This window comes from Camarhynchus parvulus, chromosome 3, assembly GCF_901933205.1.
Source record: "Camarhynchus parvulus chromosome 3, STF_HiC, whole genome shotgun sequence".
Classification (NCBI taxonomy): Eukaryota; Metazoa; Chordata; class Aves; order Passeriformes; family Thraupidae; genus Camarhynchus; species Camarhynchus parvulus.
Window position 1 is genome coordinate 4,435,161 of NC_044573.1, and position 22,129 is coordinate 4,457,289.

At 47.2% G+C, this 22,129-nt stretch overlaps 1 protein-coding gene across 4 annotated transcripts in view; it reads right to left on the minus strand.

Annotated features, from left to right (window-relative positions):
• SPTBN1 (spectrin beta, non-erythrocytic 1) overlaps positions 1-14,646 on the minus strand; it is a 116,255-nt gene extending 101,609 nt beyond the window's left edge. The window contains exon 1 of one of the 4 annotated variants that reach the window (XM_030945445.1): positions 14,515-14,646. The gene's annotated coding sequence lies outside the window, so the exon portion shown is untranslated. Of the gene's footprint in view, positions 1-13,666; positions 13,787-13,918; positions 14,029-14,261; positions 14,377-14,514 lie in introns of those variants that run through there. The other 3 variants (XM_030945448.1, XM_030945447.1, XM_030945449.1) reach the window with 3 other exon arrangements.
• Between the last annotated feature and the right edge of the window lie 7,483 nt (positions 14,647-22,129).

The following is a 22,129-nucleotide window of genomic DNA, read 5'->3' on the forward strand; positions in this document are numbered from 1 at the left end:
GAGGACACTGTGATTTCAAAATGGAAATAACTGAACAAAACTGAAGGAGACAAAAGATGTGAGGATGCCAGACAGAAAGGTGAAGGTGATACCTGGCAGGAAGCATCAGGATCACTGCCACCAGTAGGCAGTGCCATCACAGCTATGGAAATGCACACCTGGACTATCCAGAACTGATACTGCTCACCCTTCTTCATCCATAACTCAAATGTAACAGAGGAGAATAAAAATTAACTTATTTGGGAGGCCTGGTAACCTCTGTTATCTGCCCAGGAAACAATGCCAGTGTGCAGAATTTAATCCCTGCAGGATGTTACTGAATTAAAATAATGCACCTAACTTCTCACCCCAGCACCATTATGGTGTGAGATGTGCATCAACATCTCTGTATGTAAAGTGGTTAATAGGACCAGGTAGAGGCATTAGGGGGACCCTGGTGGCCTGCAGGGCCAATGTTTGCACACAAGGACATTTCACCACCTCAGCATGGCCTTCCAAAGACAGACTGCTCAGTTCTCCCTGGATTGCTAAAGCAAGGGGAACTAAAACTCATTTCTGTGCAGACCTGAGCTAAGACAGCTGCCTTTGGGGTGACAACAGGCAAAAGTGCCACACCTGAGGGACCTGATACAAATCAAAAGTCAGGAATCTTGGCTCCACTTACAGCAACAGGTGACCTGGACAAAGGAAAAACCACTGGCTAGTTGAGAGACCCTGACCGTGGTGTTGTGAGGTCCCCACAGGACAAGGTGAGAGATGAGAATTGACTCCAAGCTCTCAGAAGGCTGATATGATATATGATATGATATGATATGATATGAAAAGAGATTATATACTAAAACTATACTAAAGAAAGAGAAATGATACATCAGAAAGCTAAACAAAAATGAATAATAAAAACTCATGACTGACCAGAGAGTGCAACACGGCTGGACTGGGATTGGTCATTAGGTAAAAACAATTCACATGGAACCAATCAAAGATGCACCTGCTGGTAAATAACCTCCTGACCACATTCCAAGCAATCAGATAATTATTGTTTACATTTCTTTTCTGAGGCTTCTCAGGAGAAAAATCCTGACAAAGGGATTTTCCAGAAAATATCATGGTGACACCAAAGGGCTGGATCCTGCTGTGTGACCAGCCATGCCATGCCCTCTCTACAGCATGGGGGTTTTTGGGGGGATGTTTTATCTGTGACTGAAATTTGTGCCCTTTTGGGTTTCCAAGATCTGGGCTTTGTGACCAGAACAGGGTGGCTGGGTGCCAGGAGAGGTAGGAGAGCACACAGGGACCTTCCCTTTCCTGGAGCAGCTCCTAAAGGAGGGCAGAGCTCCCCAGGCAGCTGCTGGGACATGAGGGGCAGCGTTAGGGCGCTGAAACGCTGCGATCCCAAAGTGATTCCAGACACAGCGACGACACGGAGATTTATCAAGCTCTTCCCTCGCTGCCAGCCTTCTGGCAGCACATGTCCCCACAGCCAAAATGGCATTCCTGCTGGGGGAAATCCAGGACAAGCCTGTTAGGCTATGGATAATGCTGTCAGAGACAAAAAGCATTCTGGTTTTGCCTTGTGGGATCCACCTGCTCCAGGATTCTCTCCCAAGAAGACTCCAGCTGTGATGGATGATCATCAGAGGGGTTTCCAGCTGAACACAACTGGCTGAACCCAACTTAAGCTGATAAATGTTAGTGCTGGTCTCCTTACAGAAAGGGAAAAAGGATCTCCTTTCCCTTGGAACTTCCAAGGCAAAGAGAGCAGTCCTGCCACCACTCACCGGGACCCTCAGGATTATATGGTCAAATTATATTTTCCTTCACCCTTATTTTTGGCTAAGCAGTGTTTGCTGAAAGCCTTCCTGGGCTTCATTTCCATGATAAAAGATGGGCATTGTTTGGTTCCCTCCTTGCCTCATAATATCATTAAGATGACTATCAAGCCACATGATAAATCCATTTTTTCCCCATTAAATCTACAATGGTCATTTCTGTTTGCTTGTCCTTTATTTCACCCTAGAGGAAATTGTCTTTTCAAATATGCCTTTTGTTGATGGCAAATGGAAGGAAATTATTTTGCTGAAATGGTATTTTATTATTAAATTTTGCATTAGTTAATGCACAAGAGCATTGGAAGGGGGAGGGAAAAAAAAAACCCACCTGCCTTTCAATTTGTGCATTCTTGAAGTGTGTAGGCTGAGGATATCAGCACTTGGAGCACACACCCCAACTTGCCAAGCCCTTGATCTGCCCACTGAGTTCAATCCTCAGGATGCTCCCACCCTTGTAAGTGGCCTCCCAAAGGCAATTAGTGGCTTGCTGCAATTTGCAGTGCTCTGGCCACAGGCACGGAGCCCACAGGCTGTACCCACAGCCCTGGGAGAGAGGCAGGTCTGCCTCACACCCTCTGCCAGCTGCTCCCCAAATGCCTGCCTGGCAGCCATCAGGCTCACAGCCTTGCTCTGATGAAACACTCTCAATGCAGGTTGCTACTTAAATCTGGTTTTTCCTCTCGCTTTGCTTCCTCTCTTATTTTCTCCATTTCATTTTGGCTACCCCTTGCTTTCTTTTGATCCACTTCCTGCTAGTTTCTCTCTCCCACCCACTTGTCCTCTGTGTTCATCAACAACAGCAGATGAGGGGTGAAGAAACAGGGGTGAGGAAGCCTCAGGTCAACTCCCACACAGCTCCAGCCTCGGGACTGAGCCTTTGACTCGTTCAATATTCAACTCTTCAGCTGAGAATAAGGAAAGGATTTCTCTGTTCACAGCTATTTTTAACACTGCAGAGAAGGTTTAATATTTGAATATCAGAATTGTAATAGCATTTGCAAGAGGAATGGCCTATTTTTAGCAAAGCACTGGCTTTATGGATGCCTCACAATCACAGCACTGTAATAGGGAGAGGCCACCAAAGAGGAGGCTGTGACACAGCTCTGTGCAAAGGCTTGTTCTTCCCATGCCATTCTGAGTTCTGCATGGAAACAGAGCTGGGGAGACTTACCATAGTCTCCAGCAGAAACCACCATGCACAAAGCACAAAATTCCTAATTATGAAAGCTCTCCAACATCCAGCTGCTAAACCAGCCAGGTGTCACAGCTAAAACCAGAGCTGGGAGGTCAGCACACACACACACACAACATCCTTTTTCCCCCATCCCTCAGCAGCCCTTAAAAATAAAAGCCATTAAAAAAACCTACATCCCAAACTCCCAGCTAAAATTAACCATAGGCTTGTACAAAAATTCCCTCAGCTGCATTTCTTCTGGCCTTTGCCGGGTTTCTGTTTGCTGCAACACTCAAATTACAAAGCCTCCTCCCTCTTGTTGTTGACACCACAACACAGCCCCTGGCCTTCCTTCTAAACCCAGTAACTCAGGAACAAGCCCAGGAACTTTGGTTGTTTGGATTCCCCCACCACAAAATGCAACTTTTAAACAACACACTTCCAAACACAATGCTAATCCCATTCCAATCCATCCCCTCCAACACCATGGAGGATCCCCCTGGCTCCCATGGCCACACCTGCCAACATCAGGAACAGGTAGAGCAAAATAACTCCATGCCAACAGAGCCAGGAAAATTCCTCCTTGTCCCTGAGGAGACCTGGGTTCTCTAGCAATAAATCTAGGAAAATGTGCCAAGTGCCAGTCACCAAACACAGGGGGACACCATTTCCCCAGACATGTCACTTCTGGGAATTGCCTCATCAGTCCCTGTAGCAGAAACTGAAATTTCAGGCAAGGCTGGCATGGTCATTCCACTGACAGAGGAGCTGTTAACAATACTTCACAACATCATCATCATCATCATCATTATTATTATTATTATATTATTATTATTATTATTATTATTAATCATCTGCAGTTAATTTGGAGCCTCCCATCATAACACCCTGATTCCCAAACCACCACCCCAGGGAACAGGCAGTTCTCCATGGCAAGTCACATCCAAGACTTCTCTGAGGAATAGCAAAGGGTTTTCCAGGTGATTCTTGGGGAACAGATCCCTGAGATGCAATATCCAAGGACCAAGTATCAGCACAAACCCCACGAGCACCTAGAGGCAGAACCCAGCATCCATCCAGCCCCTGATTCCTGACACACCCTGAGGTCCAGCTATTAACCCACCACTGACCATGTCCCCAAGTGCCACACCCTCATAGCTTTTAAATCCCTCCAGGGCAGCTGTGCCGGGGCTGGACAATCCTTCCCATGGAGAAGTTTTCTCTAATATCCCACCTAAACCTCTCCTGGTACAAACTGAGGTGGTTTCCTCTCTGCAGAGACATATTCAGGGAGCAGGTGATGTCAGTCAAAACCAGAATGGCAAATTTTTAAAAGGAACAAAGATTTATTTCTCCTGATGACAGCCCAAATGGGAAATCATCTTAAAATTTAACTTAATCAAGGAAGGAAATGATGTACCAAACATTCCAGTCTGCTACTGAATACTGAGACCAATTCAAAGAAAGAGGAATTGAGTGGTATATTCTAATTACTACACAGGTAATTTCAGGGCTTTGTGTTTGGGGAAAACAAGATTATCATTTGAACCCTGAGACAAGAGACTTGGTCATTTGCAAGGCACAAAGCAAATTCAAAACCTGCTTTGTTGCTCTGGTAATATTTGCATAATAGTTATTTATATGTATGATGAGTGGAGCACAGTTTCAGGACAGTTAGCCAAGGTGAGTTGCCCTGCTCTTTAATCCTCTAATAACATGCTTGGGATGCAATTTGGGAATTCGTTCCCCTCTGATGGAGCAGCTGTGCTGCTGCATAGTGACCATTTCTCAATGCTCATCCCCATCAAATTGCACTGGTTTGATCAATCAATCAAACCCTAAACCCTAACCCTAACCCTAAGCAGAGCATTAAGGATGCATACAAGGATAATTTTGTGCCTTGTTTTATGTATCTGCATGCCCTCCTAGCTCTCCTTTAGATATGATGGCCAAGCTACTAAACACCAGCAAGGGGCTGCATTTATCCCAAAATACACATAAAATTCTAGTGCTAAGTCTGCCACAGGCGCCGATCTAATCGAGTTGGCTGAAAATTAATTTCAGGCCCAGGGCTCTTCCATGGCTCCCTGGATTCCTGCCACAGCTTATGACAACCAGAAGTTAAAACTGCAAACAGCTGTCCTCCTGTTAGAGGCACCCTGGAATAACATGGATGCTGTGCTTAGAAAACTGCCCTAAAGGTGACGCGGGGGTTCATCGCCCCGTGCCAGGAATCCGAGGAACTTTGGGACTCTCTGAACTCTGCAGCAGCTCTGCTGTGCCACTGCAACCCCAAGTGATTCATGTTATTTTCTGCTGGTCAGCAGCAGCTGTAGAAACATCCCTCAGCGCTCCGCCTCGGCCTGGAATGCCCATGTGCTCCTCACCTGTCAGCCCTGCTGCAGCCAGCACACCATTTGTCTTCACTGGGCTTCTTCCCCACTCCTTTGGGGGAAGATCCTGCAAAGCCTCCAAAGTCCTGCTTTGCCTCAGTGAATATCCAAGCAGGCATCTCCAGATCCCACTCCAGCCCTGCAGCTGATCTTTGCTGCACTTGCTGCAGCAGCATAATCTCACTCAGGATTTACTCCCTGATTAGGATTACTCAGACCAAAAACACAGCTAGATAAGAGCTGTGTGCTCCCTGTCACCTGCCCACGGAGAGGGATCACCACCCCTGACTCCGACATTTTGGGACCTTGTCACTTGTTTGACAATTTTCACTTTTCTAAAATGCTTGTGAAACATAACTGAGCAATACAAAATTATCTCAGGTATAGGTTGGGCTCAATGACCTCAAAGATCTTTTCCAACCTAGTTAATTCTGTGATTCTGAGATGTTCTTCTGCATGTTTCTCTATGGAAAGGATTTAAGACCTCAAGTCCCAGACTGTGATGGTGTAAATGGACACATCAGGGATGTAGTTGTGTAACTTGGCACAAGTGGGGATTCAGATACTTCATTCTCAAGCTTCACAGGGCAAGAAGAATCACAGTACTGCAAAGAAAATGAGCATGGAAGGTCCTTTTTTTCTTACTAAACAGTGAAGAAGCAGTTTTGAGCCTCATTCCTAAGCTGGCGGGTAGTACAGACCATTACTGCACCATGGGGACTCGTCTGGGGAAAATATCTGTACTTCTTTGTGGTATATGTTTAATGCAAAGTCACCTTATTCTTGTTTGTCTAGCATACAATGAGAATAGATCTCTAAAAATAACCTACTTCCCCCCTCTTCCAGCTCCTCATGGCAGTTTCACTTATTATTAGCCATTATTCACATCTCTTACATAAACTGCAATTTCTGGAAATTTTTATGCCTCCTGGTACAAAACCTGAAAGTGCGCAAGGCTGGAGAAGGCAGAGCTCAGTGAAACTCCACGGGATTGCAGGTTTTTACCTCTCTTTCCCTCTTACCTGGGTTTGATGTCATCATGTCCCTCCTTGGAGCAGCAATAAAGCTCCTTTACACACCAGGGCGCTGGGAAGCTGCAAAGCTGGATCAATGGGGCACCTGGGGTCAGGGAATCCCCCATGGGTACAGGGGTGGGGCTGCTGTGCCACATCCTCCTCCCAGTCAACCTCAGAGCACAACCACAGTGCCCCACTGCATCCTGAGTGCCACAGCTTCCCCTTTTTGAGGGAGCAGGGCCTGGCAGCTGTGGCTGAGTGAGTGTCCTCTCCATGGAGAACCCCAGTGGCACAGGGGACCCTGCTCTGTTCCCAGCACAATCCCTGTGGATCTGATTCCCAGGGCCAGGGATGGCAGTCCTGCTCCAGGCCTGTTGGGAGTCACACCTCAAGGGGCTCGGGACCTGAAGTGACACCAGGCTGGCAGTGCACACCAGAAGCTGGGGGATATTTTCCACAAATGACCTCTAATCCATTTGCCTTTCCAAGAGGGCAGCTCATCCTCAAATCTGCAGGCACCAAGAGGTCATGACTTACAGCACTCCAGACTTTTATGATTCCCTGACAATCCCACTTTTATTTTCCCTTTCACAGAGCTCCTTGTGCAGGTCCCTGCAGCAGGGCAAATACACTTCCATGGAATGGATGTTTGGATCCATACTTTCCTCGGGCAGCCTCTCAGCAGGGCTAAACAGCCACCTGCTGACTCAGGATCACCCAACCTTGCTCCCAACCCAGCTGCCCCCGCACTTTCCTCACACTGTCCCATTTAGCAGCCAACTCATCCTCCTTCTGTAAGAAACTAATTCAGGCACCCCAGGTTTAATGTTTAACTGGCTTATGCTAACTACTAAAGCTGCACAATCAGATTCTGCCCTCGACAAATTTGACACGGGGCCGAAAGTCAAATTTGCTTCTTTTTCCCCTTAAACAAAACCATCTAAGGTCTGCAGTGGTAAACCACTGCTCATTTGAATATCCAAACACTGGCTGTTTGCATCCAGGGGCTGGTGCCAAAAGCCTGTCACCCACAGCCAGCCCAAGCACGTCTGAGGCTGCTGAACTTATTCATCTCTGCCTTGATACTTCCAGACTGTTCAAGGAGAATTTGAAGAGGCTCCTACTGACCTACACTGAGGTAAAACCCATCTCATTTCTCATTCAGGTGATGATGGGGATGATACCAATGGCTTTTCCTGGGCTGGGACTTGTGTGGTTTCACCAGAGCTTTTTCCCTCCTACCTGCAGCCAAAGACTTAAGAGGGACATGACTGCTCTCAAAATGCAAATGGAATATATTACCAGAAAAACCCGCCCGAATCCTCAGTCAATAATCCATTTTTAGGAAAGAATTTGTGCGAAAATGAGGTAAGTGATAACTTTGCAGATCTCCTGTTATCCACAGTGCTATTTTGGGGAGAGTGTGACTGCATTGGGCTTGTCGCAGAGTCCTGCTTCCAATCTCCTGGCAGCTCCCCAGCACATTCCAGTATTTAACGCACAAGGCTCGTTGGGATGCAGTCCCACTTATCTCCCAGACACATTGACTAAGACTTTCCCACATAAACTGACCCACCCTTTAGTAGCAAGAGGTCACTCAGTACAATCAGCCTTCAAATGAGGAAAACAATCAGGAAAAGCTTCTCTGATGCCAAAAACACCAACAGAATAGAACACAACAGGCTCCAGTGTTTGTTTTATGAAAACTTGAAAAGTGCAAGGCAGATTTTTTGACTTGTGATAATCAGTGTAGCCCCACCAAAGTCAGCCAGATTTCTTTCAGGCTCAGGACCTAGCCTCCTAAAAGCATCTAAAATTGCTACAAGAATACATTACTCTAAAAAAAGGTTAAAAAAAAAAAGGTAGCAATTAATCGATTCACCTTTTACTATGATGAAACTGTAGAGAGTTATTCAAGGCATTATGCTCCAAGAAAGGTCACAATATTTTACATTACAAAAAAAGAAACAGCTGATAAATTAACCAGGTAATCTTTATCCCATATGGATCCTACATGACAAAGAATTCCTGTTAACTTATAGAGAACTCTCCTGACTTCTCCACTGCATGATCCAGGCTCTAGCAAAGGGTGATCTACTGGATGATCCTCCTGTATCAAACACCCAGACTTCTAAAAGGCAGATCTAGGCCCAAAGCCCCTTTCCAAAAATTAACTCCAAGCTTCATTCCAGTGTTGCTATAAATGTGTGTGCCACTGGCACCCCAGGGCCACAAGCCATCCACCCCATCTGCAGGGAGTGGCGCAGATGACCCTGAAACATTTTCATTAAATATTTGTTCACTAGGAGAAAAGTCAGTGAAAGCCCTTGACAACAAAAATCTCACCATTGGTTTAGCTACTGACAAAAGCCAACACCTGGACTGCCCAAATCCAAAACCTGTGAGTGTTCAAATAAATGTATCTACATTAAACTAGTTCACATACAGCAGGCAGCAACTTCTCCCTTCCAAGCCAAAAAAACAGAGGAGCTGCTTGCTATAATTAGCTGGAGCATTTGTGGTGTCTAGGCACTAAGCAAAATTGATTTAATGAGTGGGAAAAATCAGCTTTTGGTCCTGGTGCACAACCCCAGAGTGATCAGCTCCACTGTACCCCGGGCTCTGCCCACACTGCCAGAGCTCACCATGCACAGTTTCCTTGCCCTTGCAAACACAAGGCTCCCTTTTATCATGTAAGAACCAAAAGCAGATACACATGTCATTCTGTAATAAATCAATCCATAGAGCAATAGGATTAATTCAGAACAAAAGGCAGGAACTTACAAAACCAAAAGCTGCGGATCTGGATTACTGCTGGATGGCAGGAAATCCCCACAACTCCTTGTAGAAGACCTTGACCACGTTCTTGGTCAAGGGTCTGAATCCCACAGCAAAAACTAAAGATTTCCCAGGGAAGACTGTAGGTCTGGCTTGGGAAAAATGTCTGCCAGGGATAAAGTGGGTAATCAGTATAACCTTAAAATGTCAGAGCCAGGCTTGGAGAGGAACCTCTGCGTCACCTCGGAGCACCTCCCACCCAGGCCGGCCACTGACGCCTCCAAGGAAGGGGGAAAATGGAAAATCCAACTCCACAGTTTTGGGGTGGGGCATGATCCTCCCTGATCTCTGCAGGCACCACTGCAGCCCTGCCCAGGAGGTTTTAGCACAGGCATGACCTCAATGTGATGCTGCTTTCCAAAACCTCAAGGCAAGCTGAAAAAACAAAAGCCAGAACTAAAGGTGTCTGAAGGAAGGGTCACAACGGCCATTCCAGCACTTCCTACAGGGAGACTGAACACATGAAGCATAAATGCTTTATTCATTAAGTTGGCTACTTCAAACCCATTAACCCCATGCCAGTCTCTCATGTGGGTAGTGGGGCATGCCTGGGTGGCTCCAGGTCTGCATCCCTTCCTCTCTGGTCACATCCTAAATCTGGGTCTGCAGCTACATCTCTTCCCAGACCCCACATTTCATGCAGAGTAGCAGCTGCCCATTCCAGGGATCATTCCACATTGTATTGAGACATGGTTAACAAAACCAAACTCAGTGGTCACAGCAATCAAACTGAGCTGTCAGTCAATCCCTATTCCTGTCTTAAAAATAAAATACAAACATTTTGTTTTTCAAGGCAAGCCCACAGCTTCTCTGATGATTTGCATCTGTGTTTCCTATTCTCACAGAGAAGGAGAAACTGTTTCCTCTGGTGCACAGCTCTGGACACATGAACAAAACCCGAGATGAAATCCAGGAACATCATTCCTGAACATTTCACAGATCACAGGCAAATTGCTCAGCAGGTCTGGCTACTTGTCCCAAAAAGGGAACAGCCTATGTTTGGAAAACCAGTAAACAGAAAAACCGCTAAATTTGGAACATTTACCTGTGAACAGTTTGGTGGCAGAGTATTTTTAGCTCTCAGGACAGCGTGTTAATGGCACACCTCTCCTGTTCCAAGGGCACGGGTATGAGCAGCGAGGCTATTCCCAGTATCCAACAGGTGTGGGTCAGCATCTGCTGCCACCAGGGCTCCACAAGCAGCGCCTCTTCTGTTCAGTCCCTACTGCCCTCTCGACGTGAGGGGCTGCTGAACAAATCAAACTAACTCACCATTTCTTTTTAAGGTTCTAACACTCAGCACATCATGGAATAAAAGTGGCTGCACAGCGGCGCAAGTGTGTTCCTCTGGTGGCAGTGGTGACACACCAAAGGGGTTTCTGGTAGGCTAAAACACATGCATCTCAAAAACAAATACAAGTTTGTGCAATGTAATAGGAGAGTAAATATATTAAACAAGCAAATAATATATTAAGAGAATAGCAGAGAAGTGAAAAGACATGACAAAGTAAGAACATCCTGAAATTATCACCGTTCAATGAGAAAAAACCTCACAGAGGAGATGATGAGAAAAATGTTAACAGTGATGAAAAACAATAGCTCAATGTAATCCTCAACCTTAATCTGTCCTTGGGCATAGGGAGATGTACACAATCCCCAAGTGCAACCCTTATACATTGGTGCATACCTTTCAATAATCACAAACATTTCACTGCAAGCAGAAATAACACTTCCAGACACAGCCCCCCCAGCCATAAAATGTGTTATGAACTCAACCCTCACCTAACAACACACATCAAAGCTTTTTTCCATGCAAAACTAACCTTTTTTAATGAGGAATGGACAGTAAAAAATGTGTCTGGGATTAACAATACATGAGAAAGAAATAAACTTGGACAAAAGAGAAAAAAACCTGCCTGTTTAAATATATATAGAATTGATCTATGTCACTCTGATCAAGCTGTTGAATAAGTTGGGGTCTACTGGGCGTAAGAAGAATTTTTCTTACATCTTTCTTTTTTTAAAAAAACATGTAATCTCTCTGAAGCCCTTTTTTCATTACAGGAAAAGCCTCCAAAGGTCCAGCTGTAACTGCTGCAACATTGTATTCATGTTCATTAGAAAAACAAATTCACAGCAGATCATTTTAAGAGTAATAATAAACCCAGCAGTGGGGGAAGCAGGCTCCAAACCAGGCTCTGCAGGACACAGATCCCAATGGATCACACTCCCCTCGGTGTGGAGCTGCAGCTCCAACCCTTGTTTCTCCACACAAGCGATATCTGCTCAGAACAATCCAACACGAGATGGTTTCCCAGGTTTAAAGCAAGAGAAGGCAACTGAATTTTCACATTTCACACCTCTAGGCCAGATTCCTGCTGGCTTCACTTGGGAAAACTGCCACGAGCCTCGGCAGAGGTAAGGGTCCAACGTGTTGGCAACCTCCCCAGCTCCATCAGCTGGGAACAGGAGCAGCCCACAGCAGGAGCTGATATGCCAGGAAAGCCCTTATGGCTCCACAGGGCTCCTACCATGGAGCACAGGCCTGTTTCCAGGCAGCACAGGAAAGAGCCTGCACTGCTCTCCTGCACAAGCTCAGCTGAGCCAGAGACACTGAGGGCAGCGAGTGGCTCCTCGCCCTGACAGATCACCTGTCTGGCCCCTGGGGCTCCAACACTTCCAGAAGTATTCCTAGAGCCCAGGGAAAGGGCAATCAGGAAGCCTGTAGCCACAGACACCAGCCTGGGCAGGATTTAGTAGCTGACTCATGGCTAATGGGCAATGATAAACTGTTGTACTGGTTGTTCACTTGTGCCCAGATCAGATGACTAAGGAATTTAGGTGCCTATAGAGATTAACAGTCTAAATAACTTTTGCAGTCTGACCCTTAAACATCTGCATAAACAGACTTTCTCCTCTGTGTTCCATGAAAGATGCCCATGCACTCCTTGCTAATTAAATACAATTATTTTGCAGGCAATCCAACTACAAACATTTCATCCCGTAACTGACCCACACGAAAAATAAATCCTTAGTCAGGTGACGTAATGCAAACGAGCAATCCAGGCCCATCCAATAAAGGGGGTTGAGCTGATTCCATTTTATAGATGATGAAGGAAAAAGAAAACATCTTTCATAAAATGGTTTGTACTCCCACTCTCCAGGGGCTCTTGGAGCAGCACACAGCAGTATCCTGGGCTCCATAGATGCAGCAAGAGGGTTTTGCCCCTCTCTGCCCCACTCCTGTGTGCAGGCAGGGCTCAGTGACACACAGCAGTTCCAAAAGCTGCAGGATCCGTGCCACCACCGAGATGAAACAGCATCTCTAACGCTTTTTGCCACATGGCTGCTGCAAGCTCCTATTTATCCCAAAATGCTGCATCCTGCTTTAGTGAGTGTCATTTGCTGCACTTAACCTGCATTACAGAAAAACCCAAAGCGGGTTCTATTCCAGAACCTGACCTCCTGATTCCACGTTCATAATTCCATGCTTATGTTCCTGAAGTAACAAAATATGCATGAAGTAACAAAATAAGGAATATTTTCTTGCCTCTTCAGCACAAGTTGTGACACATGAGCCAGCCCCTCGTCCCTCCTCGCAGCCCTACAACCACTGCTAAGTCATGGAGGCATCACTACAGCCATTTCTGTTCTCCCCAGAAACATGGAGGGGGGGAAAACCCAAAAAACCGCTAAAGGATAAGAACAAATCTTTAAAAATCACATCCCACTGCCACCACCCACTTTCCCAGCCTTTTATCCCATCCCATTTTCACTCCTGTCTCTCTCTCCAGAGCCTTCTGAGCATATGCAAGTCCTTCCTCCAGCGGAGCTTTCCTGCAATGGCCTGAGGAGTCGGAGCCTCCCCTGACATTTCCACACGGCTGCTATCTCGGAATAAATTCCTCTCCCTGCCCTGCCTCTCTAACCCCGGCTCCGGGGAGCATTGTTCCCCAAGATGCCTGTCAGCACGATGCCGGGCTGCGGGAATTCCAGCCCTTTTCCCGAACTGTTCAATAATCAGGTTTCATAATGCTGGTACCCTGTCAATAAAGGTCGAAGGATGAGCCGAACGCTCCGGATCTTGACAGTTTCTGTTTATTCCCTCTCCCTGCAATCCTGATCTGGAACATTTAGCATTTATACCTACGGACAATGCGAAGCACAACGTAGAAACACAGATCACTACTCACCTTTAAACAAGAATGCAATTTCATTCACGATTAAGACATCAACATCACAAATTCAACGCTCACTCTAGCTCTGTATCATCACTCCAAAAGGAAAAACATCAGCTACTGAATGAAACGTCAGCCCCGGTTGCCATGAACAAGGGTTTTTCAGAGCTGCTGCAGTCTCACAGTCTCTAGCACAAGTCTGCCATATTTTTTTTTGTTAAATCAGGCCTGTACCCACCTAACAGCCAGAGCCAGCCCCGAGACAACCGAACCAAGCCCACGCGTTGTGCCGCTAACTGCGGGCACCGCGGCACCCGCGGCGGCGGGCGATGGCCGCGCCCGGACCGCAGCCCCGCAGCCGGAGCCCGGCGGGGTCAGCGCGGCGCTCCCGCACACAAAGCCCCGCAGCGGGCCCGGCTGACAGCGCGCCGCGACCCCCGCGCCGCCCCCCGCGCCCCGCCCCGACCAAGAAAAATAAAGGAGGAATTACATCCGTCTAGCAAGGAATACCGCAGGAGCAGCAGTCGAGCCGGGCTCTCCGCACCGCACCGCGCGGGGCGTGCGGCTGCGCGGCGGAGGCGGCACCGCGGGCGGGGAGGGAGGGAAGGGGAGGGAGGAAAGGGGCGGCGGCCGCCGCTGCCCCCGGGGACGGGCCGGGGCCGCCGCAGGGCAGGGCAGGGTAGGGCGGGGCGGGGCGGCTCTGACAGCGCCGAGCCCGCTCCGCGCCGACCGGGGCTGCGGAGAGGCTGCGGGCGCCGCCCGCGCTGCGCACACGCACCCGGGAAGAGGGGCCGCCCCCCATCCCGCTCCCCGTTCCCCGCTCCCGGCCCTACCTCGGCGCTGCCCGGGCGGCGGCCCGCGCTGTGCGGAGGGGCGGCGGTACCCGCAGCCCGCGCGGCGCTGCCCGAGCCCCCGAGCCCCGCCCGGCGCGGAGCGGAGCGGGGGACAGCGCGGGGGGCGGGGACAGCGCGGGAGGAGCCCCGCCCCGCGCCCCGGCCCTGCGGCGGCCCTGCGGCGCGGGGGGCTCGGCACGGCACCGCACGGCACCGCACGGCTCGGCCCGCAGCGCCCCAGGCGCATCCTCACCTGCTGCTGCTGCTGCTGCTCGGGCCTGCCCTGTGCTCACGCCAGGTCTTCCCCCTCCGCCGGCCCTCGCTCGCAGCCCTCCGTGGGTGTTATCCAGCCACTCCCGGCTCCCCTTCCCTTCTCTTACATTTATTTGGTTATTGGGTCTCTCCAGCCTCCTTGCTCCTCCTCCTCTGACACTCTCTCCTATCGCAAAGACAATATTGGCTCGCCCCCAGCATCCATTTCCTTTAGTGCTGCTCTCCCTCCCGCTGCTCCGTCATTCCTAGTGGAAACCCCATCCCGGGTTTGACTTCCTCCCCTGCAGTCATCCTCTCCTGCTGCTCCAGTCCTGCCACCTCCCCGCGTAAACAGCCTCCCTTTGCCAGTGCAACCCAACCCCTGGAACCCAGGTCCAGCTGCCTTTGTGCCACTCTTTCCCTTTTCCTCCTTTCCTGGGTAGGATTTTTGCCTGTCTTTCCAGAGAAAACTCGTGTCCCACAGCCAGTTCATCTTTCTTCCTTCCCCCTTTTCTACAGCCAAGGTCAGAGGCAGACACTGCTGCTTCAGGTTTTCTTTTCTAGTCTTGGCCTCCCTGCTTCCCTCCTTGTCCTTCCCTCCTGTCCACTCTCCCTCCCCTCTCACTTGCAGTACAGCCATGGGTCAGTGCTATCCGTGTCTTTTATCAAAAAATCAACAAACCGCTCTTGGAATCATTTGGCTCCTTGGTTACCACTCGCTTTTCTCCTGCTCTTCATCCCCGCACTCACTGCTATTTAACTGCTGTCTGGAGTTCCTCTCCTCTGCATATCTTAAACTCCCTCTTATCTGGCTCCTGCCCCTTCACACTCAGCTGCTTTGCCAAAATTTCCAATATCCACTTCCTGACATAATCTCTGGAATATTGCTTCATTTCCAGCCTGTCAAAATTATCAGCCTGGCTCTCTTGGATATTTTGTTCTCCTTTGGTTTCCAAGACTGCCCTGACAGAGGCACCTCCTTGCAGCTCCTGCAGTGCATCCTCCTCCCATTTTCCACATTCCCAATTCCTAGATTCCCAGATTCCCAATTCCCAAGACCCCAAAGGGACTAAGTCCCTTAAACTTGGGCTTCTGGCATTCGGGAAGTCTATTTTAAGTGTTCTGTCACCATGAAGCCTACAAGATTCTTGATAAGATCTAAGAACATACTTTCATGCTTGTCACTTGTGCTGGTTCATATCCAGACCTTGGGATGCAGTAAAAATGTGTGTATATAGATACAAATTTTTAAAAACATATTCAAATGCTAGGATGTTAAGTAATATCCTAAAATATAATCCTTCACTCAATTATTAATATCCATCAAGCAAGCTGGAAGGGACAAAAGCCTGCAATGTCTGGGAGTGAGCAAGAGCACGCGGTGTATTTTAGGATTCTTTATCCCCCATAGCTCAAAGATGGGTGGGCCATGGATTCCCATGGAAATAACTGGGTAGGAATGAATGCCTGGAGAAGCAAGAACCAGAATAGCAGGGGGCACTGTGGGCTCCAACCAGTTATCCCAGTTACTGACAGACATTTTCTCCTTTTTAAAGAGCTGGCATTTGGTGAAGAACAGGACAGGTACAAATGTTTTGCTGCTGATAGTTCACAGCAGCATTTCCAGGTTTGACAGAGAGGGTGTTCATTTAATTTTAAAAACTGCTGCACCAATTTATTTGTATTTTCAGCATGAACCTTCCACTTGCAGAGTTAGAAAGCCAAAGCCTGCAGCCTGGTGACAATTCAGCAGGGAATACCCACAAGGGAAACTAGCAGCACTTCCTAATGTCAGTGAGTAAAGGCAGTCAGACAAACAGGTTGTTCTCACTGACATTCACATTCCCGTCCTTTAATCAAACTGAAAGGCCTGGATTGAACGGCCATGACAGAAACTGTTATTAAATAAACTGGAAAGGGGCAGCAACAATGTTGGGCAAAGTCACTCCCCTTCAGCCCTGTTACTTTGTAGTTAGTTTGGCTCTGAAGCTCAAGGCTTTTTCCCTCACACATTTTGCCCAGGCAAACATAAATTTCTTCACAGATGAAGCAATATTTAAGCTTGTTTTTTTCTTTCCTTTTGAAAATCTACCAAGGCACCACACTCAATATTATTGTTTGATGCTCATCCCACAGAAATAGATCCATGTGCATATTGACACGTTCACCAAGGGGAAAACACTGCACAGGTGTATACAGGTAATCATATTCCAACCTCTCTGAAAGATAATTTAAAAATAAATCCTAGTTTAAGTAACCTAATGCATCATTCAAAATAAAATGAATCAAAATTGGAATAATAGAATGGTTTAGGTTGGAAAAATCCTCTAAGATCCTTGAGTCCAACCATTAACCCAGCACTGCCAAGGCCACCACTAAACCATGTCCCTAAGGTTTACATTTGAATTTGTAAAAGGGTACTTCCAAGCAGATACAAAAGAGGTACTTCTAGATGAGATATTAAGAGCCACAATTGTTAAGGCAATACTAAAACTCAAAAATCTACTGAAGGATGGTGTCAATTTCCAAGAACACAATAAAAATGCACACCAAGAAATTCGCACTGTAATAAAAAACTCCCTCGCTGTTCCATTAGACTGGAACAGTCTCCTGTTATCAGAGAGTTCCAGTTCCACAGGTTCCCAGCATGACTGAGGTCCATTCCCCCCACCAGACACACCTTTCCTCCACCTGGAACTCCTGGTTGCAGACACACAGCGGGGCTCCAAGGCACAAATCCAGACTGGAGCTTTGTCTCGTGGCAGACTTGGCCAAGCTCTTGAGAGGAAAATCAAAGATGGGCAAGAATATGCCCAGAGGAAAAACTCAGCTCCCTCACTGTGTGTAGTGTGTCTGGAAGCAGGATGGCTCTTCTTTGCAAACATTTCCTCACAGAACCCTATTTCTCCTCAGCACCTTGGTTACACCCAGCTCAGGGTTACACCCTTACCTTCAGAAACATGCTTTAGCAATGCATTCCCCAGAATGCATTTACTGGGATAATGTGTCTGATAAAAAAACATAAATGTGTCTGATCCTCAGTCTTTAGTTTGCCTTTTCTCATGAGGCTGACCTGCCCAAAAGTCTGCATCAGGGAATAAACACTCATCCAGGTACCCCCATGCAGTAGCCACAGGGAAAGGTGTGTGTGACACAGGAAGGGGCTCTACTGGGAGAAACAAAGAGCAGGGACACACAGACCATTTGTAACTCTACTCTCAGGTTACACATCAGAGGTCTGGCAATACTCTTTTGTTGAGAAAGTCTCCTTTTTCTAAGTGCTCCCCAACTCTCTGCGCCTACCCTGTTCCCAGAGCATCCATTCTCAGCTGTTTTCTCTCCACCAGCAGCTCCTGTGAGCTCCAGGCCTATTTCTCCATATGCCCAACATCCCCAGCCCTGGAAAATGACTCAACCACAGGGCACTTACAAAAGTTTGGCCTTGGCCTCAGCCAGCTGCTGTCTCCTTCCCACGCCACCGGAGTCAGCAGTGGAAATGCTGACAGTGTGAAGACAAGATGGCTTTCCTGCTCTCCCTGCCAGCATCACAGCAATCTCCAGTGGCCAGGAGGAGTCCTGGCAGGAATCCCTGTGGAAGGACAGGAAGCATTAGTGAGAGCTGGCAGGGGCTCGGGGCCAGTGTATCACAACATCCCCTGCAGCCCTTCCCATTGTGTTCAAGGCAGTGCATTAAGAAATGAAAGAAATGTCTCGGGACCTGCTCTTGTGTCCTGTGGGCTCCACACGGAAGAAATCCAATCACAGAGGACGTCTACAACTGCAAAGGAAGTTTCTTGGCCTTTCAAAGCCCCTTTTGTGGTGCAGCAGTTTGAGGCTCAATGCCTCAAAAGTGTTGATGCAGCAAGGTTTCCTCACCCAAAGAGAAATGGGGAGGAAATTTGACCAAAATCCTCAGCATTGATCTGTCCCACAAAAACCTGCACAAAACTCTGCAAAAAGCTTTGCCCCTTGTTGCCAAACTTTATTTCTCTTTCCTTGTGTTTTACCACAGTTTTACTCCTCCATTTCCTCCAAATGCATCAGAAATGCACCTAATTAGAAATGGAATAGTTTTAATACAAAAGAGAATAGTTTTAGATTAGATATTAGGGAGAAATTCTGTGATGGTGGTGAGGCCCTGGCAGAGGTTGCCCAGAGAAGTTGTGGCTGCCTCATCCCTGGAAGTGTCCAAGGCAAGGTTGGATGGGGCTTGGAGCAACCTGGGATAGTGGAAGGTGTCCCTGCCATGGCAGAGGGTGGAACTGGATGGGTTTTAAGGTCCTTTCCAACCCAAACCATTCCATGATTCTATGAAAAATGCACATCAGCCCATGTAATTTGACAAAACAAAGTTGTGAGGTGCAGCTGGTCCACTAACTACTACAGGAAAAAAAGGTAAATTCTTAGCCCTCTCCCAGATTTTATTCATTTTCCTGACAGCCTGCTTACTTTTCCTACAGAAACTGAAGCTTTCAGGTCAGGTTAAGATATCAGCACATACTCCAAGAACCCACCAGCATAGTCAAATTTTTAAATGCTTTCTGTGGTGATTACCTAGCTCTGGTAATGCTGGGCTTTAACTGCTGAAGCTGTGATTCCTTGTTTGGCTCCATGCAGCTGGACCACGTGCAGGGATGTGTCTGACATCAGTGCAGCCTCATCCAGGTGCAGTCATCTGCTCTCTCTGCCTCAATGCTGCCACACAGATGGATGAAATGATCCCCAGAGAGGCACATTAATAGGAATTATTTACCAGGAGGCTGCTCTATCACTGAAAGCTCCAGGCTGGAGCTGCTCCCTCCCTCCCATGCTCACAACTTCCATGTTGGATCCTGGACACGTTCCACACCAGGGCTGTTGCTCAGGTGCAGGTCTGGAAGCAAAAGCTGGTAACTTTTAATTCTGTGGGAAGCTTTAAGAAGATTCCCCTTTCCCCATTTAGCTGAGATCTCTCACCTGCCTCCATGCAGGACTGCTTATTCTAAAAATGTCCTGGCCTGCAGCAGTCACTGCCTTAGTGAGCAACTCCCAGGAATGAGGAATTTGTGTGACTCTGCCATGTTCTGGTGGGCAAAGAGCCCCCAGTGTCATGATTCTGCCTTACAAAGGATCTGGCCAAATTTTAAAAAGTCAAAAGCAGCCAAGCACAGCAGATTTTAAGGGCTTAGGACATGGCCTGCAGGATTTCCTCAGAATCCCACACAGTAACATACCTTTTCACAAAATCTGACTTTCAAACTGCAATCAGAATTTCTGCAGTGATTTTGAAGGCCCAAGTTTCATCTTCAAGTGTCACCAGAGTCTTATCTGTGTCCAGGCAATAGCACCCACATTCCCACACCACTCCCAAAGTGGGATTGGATCCATGCAGGATTTGTTAACAAGGAAGGGGCATCTCTTGGTGAATCCAATTTTACCAGCCCCCACCACTGCCCAGCCACCTTGTCCACAAATCACCAGCAGCCTTCAGCATGACAAGGGAAGCATGAAACAGCAGTTGGGAAAATTCTGACAGAGAAGGGAAATGTAGGCTCAGCTATTTATAAGTGAAGTCTGGAGTCAGCTTCAGTGATCACCCTATAAATAGTGGCTTGCCTGAAATCCAAGGCAGAGGATCTGGTATTTCACACACTCCAGCTCCTTGTTCTAGAGCAGCAGGTTTCTGCAGAATGCTGCTTTCCCTCTCTTGCTGTGGTTCTATTTTAAAGCTATGTGAAGTTTACTCCTACACACTTCAATTCAAGGTCCAAACATCTTTATTCCACAAGGGGAAAAAAATCAAGAACATCAAGAGCCCTTTGCAGAAAGGATATGAAGGGAAATCTTCTTCCAAGGCCCTACCTACAACATTTCCTTCAACATTTTCACTATTTCCTTGGAAAGTCCTTTTTGCAGGAGAAAACCCTGAGGCAAACCCTGGAGGGGAGATGGGAGCCTCATTAGCACAGCAGCTAAGGTAGGAGGAAGCTTTAAAAGCTTGCTAATATTCAGATAATAACAATTTCTCCACGCCTGAGGATCCCAGCCATCTGTTGGAAATTTCATCACAAAGCAGGATGGCTGAGGGGGGAATGGTGAATTGCAGAATTAAATCTTAATTGTGGGCTAGTTTCCTTGGAAAACTCTCAACTTTTATCTTTATTATAGTTAGCCAGAGGTCACAATGTCTAAATTCCTGTCTTTCAGCGTGCATGTTATTCCCAAAACTGCCAAAGCATAGAACAAGTTAGAAGACTATTGTTTAACACACTCTCCCTCTAGGAACAAAAACAAAGTGAGAAAAAACAGAGCAAAACTCACACAGCAGGTGATGCTCCTTGCATCCTTCCTCTCCAGGAGCCCTGTCTCCTGGAGGCAGCTTTGTTTCCAGTTAACTGAGTGGTCACCTGGGGTTATGACTTGGGTATTTTCATGAGGAAAAATGTAAGTTGTACAAAGCCAAACAAACTGATATTTCCCTGTGAGCCATAGGGATGAAGACAGCACACTCATTCCTACCTGAAAAACACCAGGTAAATATCATGCTCTGGTCCTGGGGAAGCAGCAGTTCCAATCCCACATGGGATCCTTTGGCACCAAAACTAGGGTTTGGGTTTCATAAAAAAAAATCCAGAGGTTTCTGCATTTGCAGGCAACCCAGCTTTGTATGAAGGACTGTTATTTGGGGGAAAAAACCTCAAAACCAAAATGGCTGATAGGAAAGTCTGATAAGTGGGAAGCTGATGGGAGGAGAGGCTGTGAAAATCAGAGAGCCTTTGCTGCTTTTCCCAATCCTCGAGCGCTTTTAGAGCCTCTGTGTTACCCATGGAAAATGGCACAAACCCAGGGCACAGCACAGTGATTCTCTCAGCCAAGAGATGAACTTTTTTAAGCACCTGACAGACCAGAATTTGATATTTTTTTCCCTGCATCCCAGTTCAAGGTACCATAAAGCACTTTCCAACTCAATGTTTTGGTCTTGTCTAGCCAATGGAAGCCTAGAATGCAAAAATGGCCTTTAATATATGACAAGAGAATCTGATGCTGGAATTTCAAGATTAAATACACGTGCAATGCTGAAGATTTGTGATGCAACTTTCCCTTCAAGTGCCTGGAACTCACTGTTTTATGCATATAGTTATTTAAAATCCATATGTACAACGTTGAATAAAAACAAATGTGGGTTACATAAAACAGGTTTTGTGGTACAAAGAACCAGAACTTGTGAAATCCACACAAGAAGAAGGTCCCTGAAGTTTATAAAGAAAATAAAGGGGGGGATTTTTGGGACAGCACACCCCACACTAGTTGTGGTCCTTCCCCAACCTTATAAACACAGCTCCACACTACAGAAACAAACTGGAGCTGTGTTTACCCAGGAGGAAGTTGTAGCTTGTCAGGATACAGTTGTATAAATAATTTAAAAAATAACCCAGTACATACTGCATGTCCTTTTAAAAAGGAAAAGAATAGGATGGAAAATTCTATTTTCCCACTGTGCACAGAAAGTCATTCAAGTGTCTGTGACACACAGGCCAACGCCTGCTGGAAGTTTCCTTCCCTGAGCTTTGGATCAGGTCCATGCTGAAAACAGGCAAAGTCATCGACATCTTTCCAATTAAAGTGGAAGAATTCAG